The 7,066-nt window shown below is 40.2% G+C and overlaps 1 protein-coding gene across 5 annotated transcripts in view; it reads right to left on the bottom strand.

The window, feature by feature from the left end:
• The window catches only part of LOC6530621 (syndecan), a 106,249-nt gene that overhangs the window by 61,558 nt on the left and 37,625 nt on the right, over positions 1-7,066 (bottom strand). The window lies entirely within an intron of this gene.

The following is a 7,066-nucleotide window of genomic DNA, read 5'->3' as shown; positions in this document are numbered from 1 at the left end:
GAATAAAGGGGAAGTTTGCTGAAGAAAAAAAAAGTGGCAAACTGAGGTGGTAACTTTATTTCAGCGCGTGTTCGATTCACGTGCTATGTGCAGCACCTGCAACACACATATACACACACACACCGTTTGGTGTGTATGTATGTGCAACTAACCCAATTTATTTGAGTGTGAAAATTGGCTTTCGCCCATTTTGAAATTCTAAGCTGTTGATGGCGTCGTTCAACCACACAGACACCGACACACATCGACACACAGACACACCTCGACACACACACACATTCTACGAACGAACTGTATGCGTGGCCATTTTGTTAGAAAAACCGGAAAGTGGGAGAATACATCGTTATGTACTCACTCACACACACACACATCGAATGAATCGCAGAGGTTGAGACTTGGGCAGGGAAAATGTGTAAAACGCACGGATTAGATGAAAAATCAAACAGAAATGAAAGAGGATGAACGAAAAAAGCTTGTAGCATGCAAATGAATTCCGTTTGGATTGGCTGCCTATGGCAACTACTAAGTCTCATGTGCCTTTGACTTTTGCAGCTGTAAATGGTCTCTAGCCGTTAACAATTACTTAAGCTTTGGAAAAGCCAAAAAATAAAGCCGAAAGCCTAGCACTTTCTTCATGACCATAGATACTCTTTCTTGAAAAGCATTAATTTAATGCAATGAAAAACATTTAAGATTGATAAACTGAGCAAACCTGAAATGGTTCGCACTTGCATCTGATTTCGGGCAATGAACCGCTGCGATGATTTAAGGAGGCCGAATGAGGATGATTGGCGGTTGGCAATCTTTAATTGATTTGGTGCTCCACTTACACACATCACGTCACGAAGAAAGCAAATAGGATGATGCTGCCGCATGAAAACCAATTAAGTTTATTATTCATCAGCTGCACACATATACACGAGTACGTACATATATAAAAGATGTATCTGCATCTGTACGGCGAAGTCGACTTCTTGGCCGGCAGCGAAATTAAATGAAACGCAATAAATATGAATAATAATCGAGCGGCCAGGGAAATATGATGAGCGAAAACATACATAGATATATGCCCATACATACGTATATACACATGACAACAGGATGCGTAATTCAGATTGGTGGAAAAAGTCAATTCAACGCTTGCGCTTCGAGGAATCGAAATTGCAAATTTAATCACCTGTAAGTCTGGCAGAATGTGACCATGGCAACACTGTGACAAATTCATTGGAAAAAATCCATTTATGTTGCCATCTAGCACTTCTCTGTACAGCTATCGTTTTTTTAAATGATTCAACAGCTTTCAATTATACTGCGCCTATATCAAATAAAATATCTTAAACATTGTTATAATTTTTCTCCTCCTTGTGTTTTTTCTTGTGTATGGGCCATGTTTGCCATCGGCAGACATTTGATTATGTGTTTCATATTACATCCTATTAACTGGAAATACAAGCTTTATACTAACCCTATGTATCATCTAAAAAGCCTAACATTTTTTTCCTTCGACTGTGCACTAGTTTTTCCCAGTGCGTTGGTCCTTTTTGCCTTTGGCAGACATTTGATCATTTGTAACGCATTTTCTTATCAATTATTCCAATGCAAGAGACTTCTGCCCCCAGCTGTCCTGCCATCTTGCCTCCTTTGCCCTGATCTGCCGCTGGGTTCACTTCCGTTTTTCATCTGGTGGTAACATTCCACAGCCGCAGGCATGAGACTCAACCGCAAGTTGGGCTCGAAAGGCGAATGCCATAGCATCTAGATGGCAAACTAACGAGTCTGTCGCAGTAGTAACAGCAGGAGGCAATGGAAACAACCTACACCACCTACAGTTGGCACTTCACCGCCCGCTGCCGGGTTTCAAGTGTCATAAATGAGAATTTATTCAGCCAGACATTGTCATTGTCGCCATGGAGCAGCACCGAAGAGCACGGAGGAGCACCGAGGAACACGAAGGAGCATGGTGGAACATGGAGGAGCACATGGAAAGTGGAGACCCTGTGGCTGTGTTGGCGCGCTCAGGTGGCAAATTTGCCATCCAGGTAGCCCGGATTCTGGTATTGTCAACTGCAACTGCCTCCCAACGGGGTTCATGAACTCTGAACCATAAATTTCATTAACAGCTGGTCGGCCGGCGACAGGCACTTCTGTTGCCGTCTGCACTGCGGATCACAGAGATTAGCTTATAGATTATATAAATTATAATTAAGTGAGCATACAATGTAGTCCATTTGTTTGCCGCCTTAGCTGGGCCGCTCTTCATGTGCTTTGACCTGTGCCGAAGCAGAATTACAGGGTTGTACACAGCGAGAAAAATCAGGAAAAACAAAAGTGTCCACCTACACTGGATCAAGTCTAAAAACCTGTGTATATGACAGAAGAACCGTATTTAAAATATATGCATTTTTAAGTATATCAAATTACATTTAAATATTTGTATTATTTTTTAAGATACAGTTTAAAAACTATATATTTATGATATTTTAAGTGCACCGAGTTAGAAAGTCCGCTAGCTACAAAAATATACTTATTGTTTTGCCACACATTTTGTGGTACATTTTACGTTGACAACAGCCATGCAATAACAATACCAAATACTTGAACTGTGTTCCCCCCATTCCGCCCACGTTTTCTGGCCCACTTTGCCGCATGTTGTCTGAGGTCGAGGGTCAGGCAGACGGGGGTCGAAAGGGCGAGGGGTGAGCGAACGAGATGGCCATAACTGACTGTTGTCAGGAGTTGCAACAATGCAAATGCCAAACGGTCACTGGTGCAACAACAGCAAAGCCATCTAACGATTTTCTAATGGACAAAAGAGTGGGGCAGTCAACACAATATGTGTTGACAATGCAGGAAAAAAGCAGAGCACAAATAGTAGAGCAAATGGCATATATTTTTATTTAAGTTTAATATCCTGTTCTGGCATACAAAAGTTTACTTTGTAATCAAAGAACATTAATAAAAAAAAGTCTTTAAAATTAAATGAATAAATAATTTAAGCCTTTACAAGCTGCTGGAAATTCTCTTTAAAATTGTGATATTCGACTGTATTCATTTGAAGTTCAAATACCTGTGACCCCCAACAATTTCTCGACTTCCTTTAGCATTAAGCCAAATCTGCTGGTTTCTGTGTGCTCTTTCAATATAAAATAAGCTGCAAGAGCTAAGGGGCTAAAGCAAAACGAGAGCACAATCAAATCAAATATTTATATGCGGGCAAAAGACACAGAATCCTGAGTTTGGCTAAAACCTGAAATAAACTGCAAAATTCGTGGAGGCCGAGAGCAAACTTGGAATGAGCTGCTGCTGCTTTTTTGTGTGAGCCGTGTATTCTTCTTGTTCGACCATCTTGTTCTACAGTTTGATCTAGATTTTCCACTGCTGCAAAAGTTGGGAAAGTTTTCCTCGGACAATTCAGCTTAACAGCGCCATAATAATGCGGAGAAACAAAAGTTTTTTACGAGCCCATCGCTTGTTCGAACATTGGACTGAAATTAAAAAAGATTGTTTCCTATGCCGAACGCGTTTCCCCAAACAAGCAGAATACAAGAATCATTCGAACACGTATTGCGAGTCTGTGTTTTAGCCGGAAAATCAATTTAGGCAACTTGAAAGGCCCTAAAACGCTGGAAGTAGCCTTTCGGTTCGCTTTGCTTTTCCCCCAAGACTCGTGATGAAATTGATGTGTATGTAAATGTATGGGCGGCAAAGCGGAAAAGACTTGCACTCAATACAATCAGGGCCGCCAAAAACAGAATCAAATGAAATTGATTTGTTTCCTTTTTCCTCTTTTAGCTCAATTTGGTTTCAAGTGAATAAGGAAGGCGGAAAAGGAAAAGCATCCATCGCGCACTCACACACACACTCACTCACACTCCTATCGCAAGTGCGTACTTCTCGCCCCTTTTTTTTTTTAGCACACTTTTTGGGGTTTTCCAAATCGCTCGCATTTTTCGCTCATCTCAAACTGTTGGCAAAAGATTTTCACTCTGCTTTTCCTCCGCTTTCCATTTCTTCATGTCACTCCGCTTTTGTAAGTTTCGTAAGCGGGATAAGCGCACTGAGCCTGGCCAAAGCATAATGTAAGCTCCTACCAAAGCTGCACTTAAACTTTTGATATCAATAAGCACAAAAAAAAGAAGGAAAAAAGTGAAGAAATAACACTGTCTAAAAAACTGAAATGCCATTCTACACAAACAAAAACAACAACAAACTTAAAAAGGAATTGAGATAGCGATAGGAGTAAATCAGTGACAACGCGCCTGAATGCAAAACTGCCAGACAGAAATTTTGGGTGCAAAGTTTTTCCGAAAGAGCAAACGTATAGCAAAAAAAAAAAAAATAATAATAATAAAGATGGCCAAGAAAAAACTCACTAAAAAGACAAAAAAAAAAAAAAAAAAAACCGAGAAGAAAGCAAATCTAATGCAAAAACTGTCATTTAGAGTTTCTCCTCTTATTTATTTTCATGTCAGTTGCACGTGCGTCAGATTCTCATTCCTTTTCACTTGCTCAAACCATTCATCTCTCTTTCCTCGGCCATTTTACCACGCAGCAAAAAAAAAAATGCTAAAATGACACGCTCACGTTTTACTTCACGTTACGGCTGCAGAGAAAATGATGATGATGGCGATGACGATGATGCTGATTCTGATGAGCACAATGAGAGACAGCAGGACAAACGCCCTCAGACAGCTGCTAACTAAGAGAACAAAGGTGAAGGCGGTAGGTGAAATTGCAGGAAGGTCAGGTGATGTGATCACCTGCTGCCCACCACCCACAGCCAGCAGGCCTCATCTTCATTCCGCCCGCGTTCGTCAACTTAAACTTTGCACATTACTTCAAGCAGCCGAAGCTTTTTGGGCATCTGCTGCCCCGCTATGAAAAATTGATGGTCCACTCTAGGGACATACAATACATTTATTTATTAAAATATATATATAAAAAAATAAAAATAAAGCTCTTTGAAAATGGTATTTTAAATGTTTTGAACTAATCACACTAATCTAGGAATTACTTATTTCTTAGAACTGGAAAGGGATTACCGCTATTAGTCACCAACATTTATTTATTAAAGTATATATATAAAAAAAAGAAAAATAAACCTCTTTAAAAATGGTATTTTAAATGTTTTAAACTAATCACACCAATTCTAGGAAATACTTATTTCTTAGAAAATGGAAATGGATTACCCCTGGATTAGTCACCAACTCTTGGGATATTCAGAATTTCAAGAAATGCTAATGAATCACTCTTATCAGTAACAAAGCCCTGGTATTTAACGCTCTTACTTTTAGAATAACAAATACATTATACTCTTTCGCTCATTGATTAAATTAGGCAACAACTTATTCTGGCTTAACCAGTTTCAATTTTACCTTAATTTAATGCAAAATGTCGATTGTGTGTACGACGCAACACGGCAAAAGTGCAAAATGTCCTGTAATGCACGGACAGGCTGGAAAGAGATGGCTGATTGAGATTGACGGCGAACAGCGAAAGAGATGGCAAGTGACAAAGAGGCAGAGACAGCTGCAAGGACATCCTCAGAACGATAATCAAGTACATGCCACTGGAGACATTTTGGTAAACTGTTTTCGCTTGATTGAATTGAATTTGGAAACAAGGCCTAAGCTAAAACAACACAATATAGCAGCCGAATAGAGCAGCAGTCAGCCCAACTCGGCTGTCACAAAATCAATAAAACTTTTGCGACCCCCAAATGGAGCCAGTGAGCCAGCAGGACATCAACCAAGAGGACGAGGACGAGGGTGCAAACTGAGAACGAGAAGGAGAACGACGACGACCTCTGTAATTCCGATCCAACTCTCGGCGGGCACATTAGCAACATGTGTTGCCCTCCAGCTGGAGCAGAAAGTAACTCAAGCCGTAGAGAAATTTGTTGCGATGCGAAATCATAGCAGAATGTTTGTGGCCAACATAAAATAGATATAGCAAATGGATGGCTAAATGTGTGTTTTGGCCCAAGGGCCAAGAAACCATGAATGCGGATTGGGGCGGTGGTGGAAAATTACTTGGGTGTGCTTGAGTTTCGCAAAGAAAAGAGTCAGCTATAAATGACAGACACTCGTTGAGATTTATTATGTTTGGGGGCCAGAATAATTGGGTGTTGGCGCTGCTTAAAGGATTGCGTATTGCGGATTCGGGACATCGAATTTCAGATTTTGCGGCCTCCGAAGAGAGCAACGCAAATTTGCATTGCCAACCGAAACTCGCTGGCTGGCAACCAACTTTCTGAGATTAGAGGAACTGCTGTGGGATTGAGACACAGAATTCAGGATTCAGGATTTAGGATTCGCAAGCTGCAAGCGCGGATGGCTAACTAAATATTTGATGGCGAAAATGGCATCAGTGCAGCTCGAGTTTCCACGCTTTTCCGCGATTGCAATCGAAACGCAATGCGAGGGAGGTGTTTATGGGGCCAGAATACTCGACAGCGAAATAAAGAACATGGCAAGCAATTGCCAACAAAAGGGATTCATTAACAAAGTAAAAGATGGCAGAAGTGTGCACCGCGCCAGCGAATGGAAAATTGCGGAGGAAAATGCGAAGGAAAAGGGAGAACCAAGGCATCCGGTTGAAAGTTTATAGCTGCACAAAAAGAAGAAAGCAATTCAAGACAACAGAAAGAAGAACAAGAATAGAATTTCATCTCACACTTGTAAGCGCAAGTGGGTTTTCTCAAAAGAAAAAATTGAAATCAAAAAGAAAAATCTATGTATGATCCTTTTTGCCCAAGAAAGTTTTTCGATTTTAAGAAACAAAATTGAAGAGAGAACTCGACCATCAAATACCCATTATCATGGTATGTTACAAGTATACCCCTTACTGTACGAGTAAAGGTTCTGAGTAGCACACCAAAACGATACCGAGTTAATTATAAACTTTCTAAGAACATACGCAGTTTGTTCCACTTCAATAATTCCAATTATAATAATTTCCAAGAATGTATTTTAACCCTGATAGATGTATTCAATTTACTATGTAAATTGATATAAATATGTAATAATTAAATGGTAAGGAGTGTTCTGTGTACACAACATCTTTA

This window comes from Drosophila yakuba, chromosome 2R (genome assembly GCF_016746365.2).
Source record: "Drosophila yakuba strain Tai18E2 chromosome 2R, Prin_Dyak_Tai18E2_2.1, whole genome shotgun sequence".
NCBI lineage: Eukaryota > Metazoa > Arthropoda > Insecta > Diptera > Drosophilidae > Drosophila > Drosophila yakuba.
Note: the sequence above shows the minus strand (reverse complement) of the source record. Positions and strands in the feature narration are given on the sequence as shown.